This window comes from Gorilla gorilla, chromosome 16 (genome assembly GCF_029281585.2).
Source record: "Gorilla gorilla gorilla isolate KB3781 chromosome 16, NHGRI_mGorGor1-v2.1_pri, whole genome shotgun sequence".
NCBI lineage: Eukaryota > Metazoa > Chordata > Mammalia > Primates > Hominidae > Gorilla > Gorilla gorilla.
The window spans coordinates 93,916,881-93,930,573 of NC_073240.2; the positions used below are offsets into that span (position 1 = coordinate 93,916,881).

The 13,693-nt window shown below is 43.6% G+C and overlaps 1 protein-coding gene across 2 annotated transcripts in view; it reads right to left on the reverse strand.

The window, feature by feature from the left end:
• LOC101141483 (histone H2A.V-like) overlaps positions 1-13,693 on the reverse strand; it is a 152,078-nt gene that overhangs the window by 62,345 nt on the left and 76,040 nt on the right. For both annotated transcript variants that reach the window (XR_002002921.3, XR_010131081.1), the window contains exon 2: positions 5,638-5,761. The gene's annotated coding sequence lies outside the window, so the exon portion shown is untranslated. The remainder of the gene's footprint in view (positions 1-5,637; positions 5,762-13,693) is intronic.

Sequence of the window (13,693 nt, forward strand, 5' to 3'; positions counted from 1 at the left end):
CCTAAGAAGGTCTAAGCAACTTGGACACTTCTGGCCTCACTGCTCTGCAATTTACAACCCAATGTCCGATGCTACTGAAATCCAGACACACAACACTGAAATGCATCCAGTGGTTATTGTAGAGTTTAGTTGACCAGATGCTCAATCTAATTCTCCTATGTGCCAGTGGCCACTGGTCAGCAGCCCATACCAGCAAGGCTCGGCTCTCAGGACCTCTGATTTTATAGCATTGATGGAACAGACTCATGCAAGCCTTTTGTCTTTTAGGACATGCTCCCTCCCATCATGCAGCTGGCCAGAGAGAGGCTGAGGGTGGGAGATGGAGTCCTTTACTGAACGTTTGACCTAAATGGTATAATAACAGATATCTTTTATCTCTGCTTCACAGTTTATCAATAAGGCATGGTGCAACTTTGTCACCATTGGGGAAAACATGGAAGCAGAGAAAGGAAAATCTCCATGGAGATATTTCTGTCCTTGGCACATCCCCTGAAAGGCAAACACCAGCTGTCAAACTGGGCTGTCTTCAAGAGACTCCAGCCCCTCAGTGCCCATCCATGGTAACTCTAAGATTTAAGAAGGAGGGAGAGGGTGTGGTTGTGGGGTTAGTGGTTAATGCGCCTTTGGACCAGTGGAGCACATGGGCTAGTGTTTCTCCTCCTCTCTGGAGTGGCCCATTACAAAGCAATCCTTGCTGTTTGTTTGCCATTGCTTTGGACTCAAAAGCTGCATCCCCACAATCCCCTCAGCCCTCTCCCAGTCCAGCCATGACTGCAGCCTTCTCCTGATCAGCCTTCACCACCAGAGGGCTCGATGTAGCAACAGGAAGGGCAGCCAGCCACAGGGTCCACAGGGGGAGGAAAACACAAGCAAGAAAGGAAGAGGTTGTGTCATGGGCCATGTGTGCCTATGTGACCAGCAACACCTCTACTGTCCTTTTGGTAAGAGCCTTCGGCTGGTGTGGGATCTGCAGAGGATAGATAGATAGATGATAGATAGATAGATACACATATACATATATGTATGTTTTTTTTGTTGTTTTGTTGTTTTTTTTTTTTTTTTTGAGGCACAGTTTCACTCTTGCTGCCCAGGCTGGAGTGCAATGGCACGATCTCAGCTCACCACAACCTCTGCCTCCTGAGTTCAAGTAATTCTCCTGCCTCAGCCTCCCTAGTAGCTGGAATTGCAGGCATGCACCACCATGCCCAGCTAATTTTTTGTTTTTAGTAGAGACGGGGTTTCTCCATGTTGGTCAGGCTGGTCTCAAACTCCCAACATCAGGTGATCTGCCCACCTCAGCCTCCCAAAGTGCTGGGATTACAGGTGTGAGCTACCGTGCCCAGCCACATATATGTATGTTTTATATATAATTTATATGTTAATATTTTATATACATATTTACATTTCATATATACATTTGTTTATATCTATACATTACACTTTATATGTTTATTATTTGCATATTTTTACTAGTATTTTTCTGTATGTTTTTATGTGTGTAGAAATATATAGGTTTTTTTTTTAATGAATCCAGGCTTAATAAGTCAATATCACATGAGAAGGAATCAAGTTTCCTGGGAACCACAGGGTTTGGACTACGGGAGGTCAGTGCTGGAGGGAGAAAAGTTTCCAAGAGAACCAAAGGCAAAAGTTGAGGCCACTAGGAAATGCTCCTTCTCTTTCTCTCTCTCTGTCTCACCTGCCTGTGCCTGTCTGCCCACCCCCAGCCTGACATCTTCATAGGTCCCGAGTCATTTTGCATCTCTTCCTCTACTGTTACTTATCTTTTACTTCTACATGTAATCAATCTTCAGTTCACCAGTTATCTAGTTCATTATCACTGGTTTTTTAGATTATCAGTTGAAAAAGTTTTATGTAAAATGATTTGTAAATCATATTTTCCATTGTCATTTCAGAGATACGGTCCAACAGGGGAAAAAAGTTGACATATGTAGTAAAAATCACAGACAAAACCTACATCCTTAAAAGAATATTCTCTCTTCGACTGAGTATGATTTATGTGTATGTGATTCTCCCACTGGACATCTTCAAGAAAAGCTAGCCAAATAGGCAATCAATTAGAAAGGGCACTCCATGTTAAAAGTATATTTATTATTTATAAACCATCTTTCCTGATTGATTGGCTTCCATTTATTGGTTTTTCTCAATGACGCAATGTAAATTGACGACTTAAGCATTCATACTCATAACCATGTGTCCAGATATTCAATGGAAACTGCCTGTAAGCCTGCCAGGCAGCGGCTACTGGGAACAGATCCTCTCTACCTTCCCCTCCTCCATGGTATGGGTCATTGGTCCTGCCTTGCCCTACATAACTCCACTCCTTAATGACTCCCCAGGTTATGAAGCAGCCTTTTTCAGGACTGACGCTGTCCTGCTTCTCAGCCCTAGGAGTCACATTCACTCCTCGAACTATATCTGCTCTTGCCCTCTTCCAGCACCAAGCTTCTGCCCAGCACAGGCTTGTCCACATTTTCCTTGACCCCTGGCAGCAACTATCTGATCTGTGTGTTTATTTGTCAAATGCTCAGAGCAAAGGATAAAAATATTACTCTTTCTTTAAAATCACATGCTACCATTATGCTAATAGCTGCTTATGATCTTTTTGGTTCTAGCTTTTCTAGGCAGAGATATCCAGTGGGTTTTGAGGGAAAAGGGGTTCTTTTTTTTCAAGCCCAATATTGTAAGTACTTTGGCGATCCTATCACATCTTTGAGGCACATTTCTGCCTTGGATTAGCAGGTGTGGAAGAACACCACTTTCCAACAATTTGTCACTGAAATCGAATCTTCCTAAAACTCAGGTGGAAGCAACTGATAAGGCTCACAGCATCCAAAATTCAAGCCTAAAGGTATTTGAATCCGTTCCAGACCAAGCAACAGCCAAAGCCTGGGAAACAAAACTAGCAGCACAATCACATGAAAAGTTTTACTAAGTGATACTTATCTTTATGTGCAATGTGCTTTGATATTATCCAGTCTGTTCTATTTTATTTGTAAAAACCGGTTGCATTCATTAAATTGATTTCACTATTGGGCTGCATCCCATAGTTTTGAAAGCACTGCTTTTACCCATCCTAGCTGAAGAATTAAAGCTAGTTAACGTCCTCAATAACAGGTTGAGAGTCAAGTAGGAAAAACACTGGAGACCTGGGGCCAAATCCCTGCTCTTCTACTGCCTTGCTAAGCAAGGGAGGATGCATCGCTGTGCCTCACTTTCCGACTTAAATTGAAGTTGCCTGCTCTAACTCACAGGTCTATTAGAGGGATCTAATGAGATGAAAGACAGGTCTATCAGAGAGATCTAATGAGGTGAAAGATGAAGAGCACTTTGAAAATTTTCAAGCATCATTCAACTGTAAAGGGGTGGGGTCAGTCATCGAGAAGAAAGAAGGGCAGAATAATCTGTTTGTTTTTACACGCTGCTTCTCTACAACTCAGCTGGGTTGCTTCTAGATGCGGCAGAGCCAAGGTGGGAGCTGAAAACAGCTGGGGTCATCACTCTGACTAGTCCTAGTGATTGAAACCAACAAGAGGAAGAAAACAAAGGGATACTGACAAAGAGAAGGAATGTGTAGCACATCCTGAAAAAAGCATCATCTTATTGGCCAGCAATTTACCACTGAGCCACCAGCAACCAGGAACCAATGGCTCAATGTCCTACACTCTAAGATATACCACAGACTCACTCAATACTATTACATATAAAAATATATGTCATAGGCCCATGCAGTGGCTCATGCCTGTAATCCCAGCACTTTGGGAGGCTGAGGTGGGTGGATCATGAGGTCAGGAGATTAAGACCATCCTGGCTAACACAGTGAAACCCCGTCTCTACTAAAAATACAAAATAATTAGCCGGGCATGGTGGTGGGCAACTGTAGTCCCAGCTACTTGGGAGGCTGAGGCAGGAGAATGGCGTGAACCCAGGAGGTGGAGCTTGCAGTGAGCTGAGACAGTGCCACTGCACTCCAGCCTGGGTGACAGAGCGAGACTCTGTGTCCAAAAAAAAAAAAGAAGCAAAGGTAAGGCTTGTTATGTAAATTTAAGACAATGATAAGAGTGTCTGGTGTACAGACACCCTTACAAATGGAGATTTCCTTTATAGATCTAAATTTCTCTTATGAAAGGGTTTCAGGATAGCCGGCTAAATGTCAGAAAGGTATATTAATATCTTGGAGATCTATTTAGTTCAATACGCTGTCTTTTTTTTTTTTTTTTTTTTTTTTGAGACAGAGTCTTGCTGTGGCCCCAGGCTGGAGTGCAGTGTCACAATCTCGGCTCACTACAACCTCCACCTCCAGGGATCAAGCAATTCCCTTGCCTCAGCCTCCCAAGTAGCTGAGACTACAGGCACGTACCACCACGCCCGGCTAATTTTTTGCCTTTTAGTAGAAAGAGGGCTTCACCATGTTGGCCAGGATGGTCTCAGTCTCCTGACCTCGTGATCTGCCTGCCTTGGCCTCCCAAAGTGTTGGGATTACAGGATAAGCCACCACACCCAGCCAATAGGCTGTCTTTTCAACTTAACCATTATTTCTTAACTCAATTTACTGAGCTCAGAGTAGAACTCATTTAGAATAAGGCAAAGAAAATATTCTCTGTGCCTGGTTTCAGCATGTACAGATCTGAAAAAGAAGCAAGCCTACTTTCCCTGAGGGCCTACCTTGTATAAACCCTTTATCCTGGAGACCTTTCTTTTCACATTTGAAAAGAAAGGGGTGGGATAGTAACTAAGCCAAAAGGTTAACAGATTCAATTTTTCTCATCAATTAGGCACTTAAGCTTTTTATTTGCCTTGTCTTTTTAAGGGCCAGACATGGTGGCTCACACCTGTAATTTCAGCACTTTGGGAGGCTGAGGCAGGAAAATCACTTGAGTCCAGGAGTTCAAGACCAGCCTGGGTAACAAAGCGAGATCCCCATCTCTACAAAAAAAAACTTTTTAAATAAATTTTTTTAAAGTTTATTTTAAAAGAGGGAGTAAAAACATTGAAATCTTTATAGAAGTTTCTGCACAGCCATAGGCATCCCTGGATGAGACTAATTCAGGAGCCCTCACTTTTAAATGCACTTCTCAAAGTGCAGTATTGTTCATTTGGAACATTTCACTGTAATTCTAATTACCTTCAGTAAGATTTTGCCATTTCTGTAAGTATTTGTTGCTTCCAAGGCCTAATACTTCTATATGTATGGGTAGGCATAGCCAGAAAGTAGAATACTCAATTCTTCAGAAAGTAAGGATCCCATTTTTACCTTGAATCTTGGCTTTGGCTCTCAGATTCCCTTGATCAACTTAGTCTGTAATTTTTTCCCTAACTAAGTGCACAAGAAAAAGAAACAAAGGGAATAGAACACAAAAATCCCTGCGAATCTCCAAAAGCCAAAGTTCACACCCCCTGTAGTATTACCATTTACTGCCAATTTCTGGCTGGCTCAGTCAGACATCTGAGGTCTCTAACTGGATCCAAGCCAGTTAATTATTTCATTGAATTTGATCCTGGACCTAGTCCAGTTTGTTATGACATCCAAATCCTGCTCAGACTTAAAATTTTGCTCAAACTTAGATAGCTCTAAACATAAATCTGTGGAGCTTCAGACTCCAAGAGAGAACTTACCCATGAGCCCCAGGTGCTGCAAGAGAACAATGGACACAATGAGTCCAGCTGGTGTCACACTTGGTCACTCAGTGCTTCTGGGGGTTACGAGAAGCTCTACTTTGGATCCCACTTCTGCCACCACCTGTTAAAAGAAAACCCATTTTCAGCTTTTCTGCTCTGGTTTCTCCCCATCTTTGTGGTTTTATCTACCTTTGGTCTGTGATGATGGGGTTTTGGTGTGGATGTCGTTTCTGTTTGTTAGTTTTCCTTCTAGCAGTCAGGACCCTCAGTTGCAGGTCTGTTGGGAGTTTGCTGGAGGTCCACTCCAGACCTCGTTTGCCTGGGTATCACCAGCAGAGGCTGCAGAACAGAAAATATTGCAGAATGGCAAATGTTGCTGTCTGATCGTTCCTCTGGAAGCTTCATCTCAGAGGGGCACCTGGCCGTATGAGGTGTCAGTTGGCCCCTACTGGGAGGTGCCTCCCAGTTAGGCTGCTCAGGGGTCAGGGACCCACTTGAGGAGGCGGTCTGTCCGTTCTCAGATCTCAAACTCCTTGCTGGGAGAACCACTACTCTCTTCAAAGCTGTCAGACAGGGATGTTTAAGTCTGCAGGAGTTTCTGCTGCCTTTTGTTCAGCTATGCCCTGCCCCTAGAGGTGGAGTCTACAGAGGCAGGCACCAATAACAGACAAACAGAGAGCCAAACCATGAGTGAACTCCCATTCACAATTGCTTCAAAGAGAATAAAATACCTAGGAATCCAACTTATAAGGGATGTGAAGGACCTCTTCAAGGAGAACTACGAACCACTGCTCAATGAAATAAAAGAGGACACAAACAAATGGAAGAACATTCTATGCTCATGGATAGGAAGAATCAATATCATGAAAAAGGCCATACAGCCCAAGGTCATTTATAGATTCATTGCCATCCCCATCAAGCTACCAATGACTTTCTTCACAAAATTGGAAAAAACTACTTTAAAGTTCAGATGGAACCAAAAAAGAACCTGCATTGCCAAGACAATCTTAAGCCAAAAGAACAAATCTGGAGGCATCATGCTACCTGACTTCAAACTATACTACAAGGCTACAGTAACCAAAACAGCATGGTACTGGTAACCAAAACAGAGATATAGACCAATGGAACAGAATAGAGCCCCCGGAAATAATACCACACATCTACAATCATATGATCTTTGACAAACCTGACAAAAGCAAGAAATGGGGAAAGGATTCCCTATTTAATAAATGGTGCTTGGAAAACTGGGTAGCCATATGTAGAAAGCTGAAACTGGATCCCTTCCTTACACTTTATACAAAAATTAAATGTTAGACCTAAAACCATAAAAACCCTAGAAGAAAACCTAGGCAATACCCTTCAGGACATAGGCACGGGCAAGGACTTCATGTCTAAAACACCAAATGCAATGGCAACAAAAGACAAAATTGACAAATGGGATCTAATTAAACTAAAGAGCTTCTGCACAGCAAAAGAAACTACCACCAGAGTGAACAGGCAACCTACAGAATGGGAGAAAATTTTTACAATCCACCCATCTGACAAAGGGCTAATATCCAGGATCTACAAAGAACTTAAACAAATTTACAAGCAAAAATCAAACAACCCCATCAAAAAGTGGGCAAAGGATATGAACAGACACTCCTCAAAAGAAGACATTTATGCAGCCAATAGACACACGAAAAAATACTCATCATCACTGGCCATCAGAGAAATGCAAATCAAAACCACAATGAGATACCATCTCACACCAGTTGGAATGGCAATCATTAAAAAGTCAGGAAACAACAGGGGCTGGAGAGGATGTGGAAAAAGAGGAACACTTTTACACTGTTGGTGGGACTGTAAACTAGTCCAACCATTGTGGAAGACAGTGTGGCAATTCCTCAAGGATCTAGAACTACAAATACCATTTGACCCAGCCATCCCATTATAGGGTATATACCCAAAGGATTACAAATCATGCTGCTGTAAAGACACATGCACACGTATGTTTATTGCAGCACTATTCACAATAGCAAAGACTTGGAATCAATCCAAATGTCCATCAATGATAGACTGGATTAAGAAAATGTGGCACATATATACCACGGAATACTATGCAGCCATAAAAAAGGATGAGTTCATGTCCTTTGTAGGGACATGGATGAAGCTGGAAACCATCATTCTGAGCAAACTATCACAAGGACAGAAAACTGAACACCGCATGTTCTCACTCATAGGTGGGAATTGAACAATGAGAACACATGGACACAGGATGGGGAACATCACACACCGGGGCCTGTTGTGGGGTGCGGGGAAGGGGGAGGGATAGCAATAGGAAATATACCTAATGTAAATGACGAGTTACTGGGTGCAGCATACCAACATGGCACATGGATACATATGTAACAAACCTGCACGTTGTGCACATGTACCCTAGAACTTAAAGTATAATAATAAAAAATAAAGTAATAAAAAAAACCCATAGACAAATTAAATTTAACAGGGTTTCACTGAGGAAAGAATGATTCACAAACTCGGCAGCCCTAGAATCAGAATAGGTTCAGAGAGACCCTGGTGTTGTCACGTGGTAAAAGATTTATGGACCAAAAAAAAGAAGAAAGAAAGTGATGTACAGAAAATAAAAGTGAGGTACATAAGCAGCTGGATTAATTATAGGCTGGCATTTGCCTTATTTGAACCAAGTTTGAAAAGTAGGCTGTCTTTGATTGGCCAAAACTCAGTGACTGGTACAAGAGTAGGCTACAGCCTATTTACACATCCACTTTAGTTACAGTTTACTACGTATGGTGAAACCTTTAGGCCCAACTAAAATATTTAAGGGGGCAGCTTTAAGCTAAGCTTAATTTAACGTAACAAAAGCGCCTTCCCAAGCCCCCCTGACCAGCCAACTGATTTTCAAGCCTCCTGGGAGCCAACCATCCTCTAAAGTAGGAAGGCTTTGTTCCTCAGTGGGTATTCTCTAGAAACATAAGAACCCAGTCAGGGAATGAGCCACCTTCGTGTTTAAGGGAAGGAAGAATTGAAAGCCAGGCATGGTGGCTCATACCTGTAATCCCAGTGCTTTGGAACTTGAGGCCAGGAGTTCAAGGCCAGCCCAGGCAACATAGTGAGACCCCATCTCTACAAAGCATTTAAGAATTAACTGAGCATGGTGGCATGCACCTGTAGTCCTAGCTACTCGGGAGGCTGAAGCAAGAGGATCCTTTAAGCCCAGAGTTCAAAGTTATAGTGAGCTACGATTGTGCCTCTGCATTCCAGCCTAGATAACAGAGCAAGACCCTATCTCTAAAATAAAAAATAAAAGAGGTAGAGGGAACAGGCAAAGAAGTATTTCTACTATTATCTAAGAGTCTTCCCAAATTCTGAAAGAAGTTTTGCCTGAATCATAAAGATGAATAATGATAATGGAAAAAGTATCAAAGTCATGGGAAACAGAAATATGTCACATGGACAGAGAGCCAAGTACTGTTTTAAGGGCTGTACATGTACAAACTATTTTGACCCTCACAAAACCCCTATATGGTAGGTACTTTCACCATTCTCAATTGCTAATGAGAAATTGGAGCACAGAGAAGTTAAGTGACCTGCCCCTGGTCAAACAGCTAAGAAGTGGCAGAGCTGAGATTTGAACCTAGACTGTCCGGCTGGAGTGGGGCCTCTGAGCTTCTAGGCACCGCTGCCTCATGCAGTTTGATCCTATCAATAATAATAGCAAAGACATAAAGAGCATGTTCCCATTAACAAAGTGCTCTCATTCACTTACTGAAAAAAACATTTTTGGTTTAGCACCCACCAGGCGCAGGCCCAGAGATAGAGTGCTGAGCAAGTAATACACAGGTCCTGCCCTCATGGTGCTTTCTCTTGAGCAGTGGAGACAGATCAATCAGCTGCTCTTAAAAGTAAGTGTATAAGGGCAGTGGTAAGTGCTCTAAAGGAATAGGCATCACAGCCACTGCTCTCTGAAACAAATATTATTTTCATCATTTCACAGATGAGGACATTGGGATTTCAGAGTGAAATGCAATATAACAAAAAATTCACAGAACTTAAGATTTTTTAGTTGTATTTCTTTTTGAGATATACAGATTCAATATATCTACATGATTTGGCATTCAAAAGATATTAGAAGGCAGTCAGAAAAAGTCTCCTTTCCTCCCCTGGCCCCAGGATCCCAGTCCCCTCCCAAAGACAATCAGCATTGCCAGTTTCTTGGGTGTCTTATCAGAGACAGGCAGCAACAATCACACACACATACATTTTCTTTTTTTGCACAACTTCAGCACACTGCACCCTTGGGTTTTTTTTTTCTTCTAACAAATTAATCCACAGTAAGCGTCCCCATCTTCTTCATGGCTGCGTGGCATTTCATTGCATGGGTGGCCCACACTGTTTTTAGCCAGTTTCCTACCAGTGGTCATTTAGGTTATTTTCAGTCTTTTAACTAGCAAAACAAAGCTGCAGAGAGCCACTAGATACATAAACCATTTCATACTCATGCAAGTGTATCAGCATGATGAACTCTCAGAAGTGGAATTGCTGGGTGTATGGCCATAAGCATTTGTCATTTTGATTGATATTAACCACATTGTCCACCATTAAGATGTCACCAGTTTATGCTCACCCAGCGGTAGATGCCCGTTTCACCAAACTCCAACACAGTGAAAACACACTGCTGGGAAAATCCAGTGACCCAGGAGCTCACTCCATCACTCTCCCGCTGTGGGTCTTTGGGCAGCCCTCTCAACCTCTCTGATCCCCAGGCATGTCCTCAGAAAAGTGGGCTTCATAGTGACTCCTGTTCTGTGTTCCTGTGGTGTCTAACACACAGCCCTTTGGTGACTAGGTGAAAGAAACTGGAGCTCCACAGGAGAGCAGCTCATGAGAGATGTCCCCAAGGCCAGGGCCACGAAGGCCAACTACAGTGAACCAGGGGCCAGACAGGACACCTCAAAGCAAGCAGCAGCAAAATGGTTTAGGCTCTGGAGTAAACGGGCCACCCAACAAGCTGTGTGGCCTTAGGCAAGCTGCTTACTCTCTTCTTTCCTCCTCTGAAAAATCCCTGAAACTAGAGGCAGGCCAGCAAATGCATGTGAAGCGCCAAGCACACAGCAGAGGCTCCAATTCCAGTTATGGCTGCTGTGGGCACCCCATGTCCCCAGCACTTCCCATTCATGCACACCAGCAACTCTTACTGAGCACGAGGAGCCTGCCTCTGCCTTGCAGGCAGGAAGATGCTGGGAGCAGCCCTCAACCAATGAAGGATGGCAGCTGGTGACAAAGAATCCAACTTCTTTGCATCTGGGGGAAAGAACTCTGTAGTGTGTTTGATGCAATCTCCTCGAGGTCCTCCGTGGTACCACATCCCAGGTGCCCACAGCGACAACTGGCTCTTCAACCTGCCCTGTTGGCTTCCTTCCTTTCCCTATCTCGCCTTCCCCCTCCTGCCCCATCGATGCTCCCCGAGACTGCCTCCCAAATCATCTAGTAGCACTCAAACCCTATCTCAAGGTCAGCTTCCAAGGGAGCCCAGCCTAAGACAGTTGTTATTACTACACTTAATATAATAGATATGTCCCTATGTGTAATTGCCATAGGTATCATTATATGTAAAATATATATGTTGTTACTGGTTAGGAAAAAGACCCCAAAAACAGAGGGAAGGACAAACAAGGAGGGAGCAGTGGTGACACAGAGCCCCTTCGATGAGGCAAGACACCAGGGAAAAGCAGCCACCACCTCAGCCAGGTCTGTGGCTCTCACATTCTAGAACAGCATCTCTTAACACGTGTGTCATAGATGTTCAGTGGGGCCCGAGGTGAAGTGTGAGACACCACTCTCCTCTAAGCCTCCTGCCCTGGAGGGGCAGGACCAGTGTGTCTTTCTTCTTTTCTTTCAACTGTATTTTTTCAATTGTAGTTTAAAAAAAAACCCAAAACATAAAATGTACCATCTTAACTATTCTTAAGGGTACACCTCAGTAGTAGTAAATACATTTGCAGTGTTGTGCTACCATCACCACCATCCATCTCCAGAACTCTTTTTATCTTTTGGTTTGTTTGTTTTGAGATGGCGTCTCACTCTGTGGCCCAGGCTAGAGTACAGTGGCGTGATCTCTGCTCATTGCAACCTCCACCTCCTGGATTCAAGCGATTCCCCTGCCTCAGTCTCCTGAATAGCTGCAATTATGCAATTTGCACCACCACGCCTGGCTAATTTTTGTATTTTTAGTAGAGACAGGGTTTCATCATGTTGGCCAGGCTGGTCTCAAACCTCTGACCTCAAGTGATCTACCTGCCTTGGCCTCCCAAAGTGCTGGGATCACAGGTGTGAGCCACCATACCCGGCCCTTTTTATCCTGTAAAACTGAACTCTATACCTACTAAACAACAATAACTCCCCATTTTTCTCTCCCACCAGCCCTGGGCAACCACTATTTGACTTTCTGTCTCTATGAATTTTACTACCTTCAGATCCCAATGTAAGTGGAATCATACAGTATTTGTCCTTTGCAACTGGGGTGGGACAATTCTGTAGCATATTCCGCCATCCCTGCAGAACTCAACCTCCAGCTGCCCACGGTGGGAGCAAGCTCAGTAACACCCCTTTACTGGCTGCCTGCCCTCCTGTCTCATTTCCTCAAATCCCTACGGGATTTGCTTCTGGGGGAACTCAAACTTAGGCAATTGAGCACCTGCCAAGGTGCCACAATTGAACACAAACTAGAGGCTTTATATATGTTGCACAGCATCTATCAAGAAACGAAAGTAAAAGACATTGCTCTTGCATGAAGAGAAAGGTCAGCCCTTTGTTTCAAGACGAATGTCCGCAATCACAAAGGGAAGAATGTTCCAACTCTGAGGCCAAGCCAGGTGAACAAAATGTGACTGAGCAGATCCTTTTCAGGTTACACATTCTCTGACAGAAGGAACAAAAAGACCAACTTTCCAATGGAGGGAGAACCAGGTTTCCAAAGGATAGCAAATGCATTGTTCATTGTCTGGGGTTAGGTCCCATTGTTGAGCACACATTCCTTGGAGAAAACGTTTTGCCAAGATGGTTGAGGTTTAGTCTGCCCAGCTTTTGAAAATCTGCCCTTTCCTTGCTCCAGAGTTGGCCTGAATTCACCATCACAGGTAAGGAAGCAAAAAGCAGAGGCCTCTTCACCCGTTCCAGGAAAGGCACAGTGAACTCCAGTTAAGTTTGGGAGCTGGATCATTAGCGTCTCATTAATGACTTCAATCTCTCACAAACACAGGGAAGACACAGAAAACCACTGTCTGAGCCACGAGCTGTAATTGCTGCTGTCCTAAGCAGGGGAAAAGCAGACCACGCTTTGTGGCTTCTTAAAAGCCCTGTTCGTTAATGAGGTTTCCTAATTTAGGGCAGAAGAAAACTTCTGGGTTATTATTAGGCCACAAATGGAGGCATGTGTTTCATTTAATCGCCCTACTTAACAAAAGAAACTTTGCTTTTGCAAATTAAAGAATTATTTTTAAGTGTTAGAGGCCTCTGGATAACCTTGAATAAAGCCTCAAACATGATCAGGCCTTGGTGGCCAATCTATAAATCTAACAGACCGGGGCAAATGATCCCAAAGGTTTTGTCCAGCTTTAACAATCTGTGGTTTGCAAGGACAAGTGGTTTCAAAGGCTTTGTCCAGCTCTAATAACCTATGGTTTTGTTGATACCACCTCCTCCCTGCCTCCGACAGAGGTCCCTTGCAGATACTGAGCCTTCAAAATCCACGTCTTAATTGCATCTATTCTATTAGTAACTCTTGAGGTCTTTAGATGCTGTTGGCAACCACAGCACCTCTTATCTGCTTGGGATCCCGTGCAAGTTGCGCACAGAGGATCCCATCTGTGGGCTCAGAAGCACAAAGGGAACAGCAAAATCTTCTATCTGCCATCTATGGGGAAAAAACAAAGGTAATTGCCTCTGTCAGTTGCATATGTTGAGTCACCCTCAGACAATGGAGGTCTTCTTCGAGCTGAATTTAACATCACAAATCATCACCTTAAATGCATGGGTACTGGAGAGGCGTAGC